General features: G+C 31.3%; 1 long non-coding RNA gene across 1 annotated transcript; it reads right to left on the reverse strand.

The window, feature by feature from the left end:
* Positions 1-227: 227 nt before the first annotated feature.
* LOC102752998 lies at positions 228-807 on the reverse strand. Its single transcript, XR_001515014.1, has 2 exons — positions 624-807; positions 228-368 (listed from the first exon to the last, which is right to left on the reverse strand). It is a non-coding gene; the product is annotated as an uncharacterized LOC102752998 (long non-coding RNA).
* Positions 808-1,464: the final 657 nt, after the last annotated feature.

Here is a 1,464-nt window from a genome sequence, read left to right on the forward strand (position 1 = left end):
AATTTTTCTCTTTTAGTCCAAAATAAAATAATCGGGAAAAAAAAGAAAGGATGATAAATAATGTTTAAATAAATCACTTCACCATAAACATACCTATCAAATTATATAGCTTTTGAAATATACAGATACATAAAAACTTTATAGGCCTTCTGAAATGTGAGGCGCTGTAGTTCCACAAATATATAGAAAATAGCAAAGATATTAATAATTTGAAATCATACTTGCAATAAATGTGGATTTCAATTTATTTCCTTAATCAAACAAATAAGCAAACAAAATTACATACGTGGCTTGAACTTCGATTCTCCACCAGGCACTGATGGAGAAAGTTCTTGTTGTAATTTTTTTTGTTCCATCTGCTGTATGACCTGGGGAATGAAAAAAAAAATGTTTTAAAAGGAAGCAGTACTTGATTTTCTCTGATATGTGAGACCTTTAACAAATCACAACTAACTGAAAATTATTTTCCAAAATTAAAGTCAAATTCTAAAATTTAGATTAATATTCAACAAAGCAGTTTTGAAAACACCAACATTTAAAATACTATAGCTAATAGTGCATTGAAACATTACTACAGTGCCTAAATTCCTCTTTAATGCCACAATCCTTTCACAAAAGACCACCTGATGATATTCCAGCTTCTGAGCCTCGAGTTGGTCATGCTGGCGCTGTAGTTCTTCTTTTTGTTTCTGAAGTTCACCTGCTTTTTTAAGTTCATTTTTTCGTAAGCAGATAAGATTTTCATATTCTTTCAGTTCTTCCTCTGTAGAAAACTGTTGCTGATCTAATGTCTAAAGGAAAAAATGAAGAAAGAATAATCTTAGAAATGCAACCCATAAGGTCTGATTCAGCTGTCAAGTTGTATGATTAGCAAAGTACAAAAGAGTATAGTATGATACCTTTGGGGAAAAAAAAGAAAAGGAATTAAGAAAAAGTATATTTATGTACTCTGAATAAAAGGAACACCTAAAGACTAATGAGATTGTTTACCTACAGAACAAGGGAGGAACTGAGGGGAAAGGACAAAGGGAGTGAAGGCAAGGAAATCATACTCCTCTGAATACACATTTTGTACAGAATTGCTTTTCTGAAACATTCAATGTGTTACACACTCAAAAAACACCACAAATAACTAAAATCCACAAGGACAAAAAAATCCCCCAAATTGAATAGAAACAGAAACAAATAAATAATACTTTTATTTTAACTGAATAAAATAACTGACAGAAGGGAGAAGGGAAAAAAAGAACTAACTCAAGAAATTTCTGAACATAGTATCTGGACTACATGCACTCAAGTTAAAAAACAACCAAAAATCTAAACAAGTCTTAGTCTTGTTGTGCAGAGGCATGGATCAGCAATTCTAAAATGCGTTCAATATGCTAGGACTGAGCAAATAAGTGGAAACTTTTTGTGGAAAATGAGAGCCATGTTTTGTATGAAATACAGAAAAAGAAAAAGATA

Source organism: Myotis davidii, unplaced genomic scaffold (assembly GCF_000327345.1).
Source record: "Myotis davidii unplaced genomic scaffold, ASM32734v1 scaffold14352, whole genome shotgun sequence".
Classification (NCBI taxonomy): Eukaryota; Metazoa; Chordata; class Mammalia; order Chiroptera; family Vespertilionidae; genus Myotis; species Myotis davidii.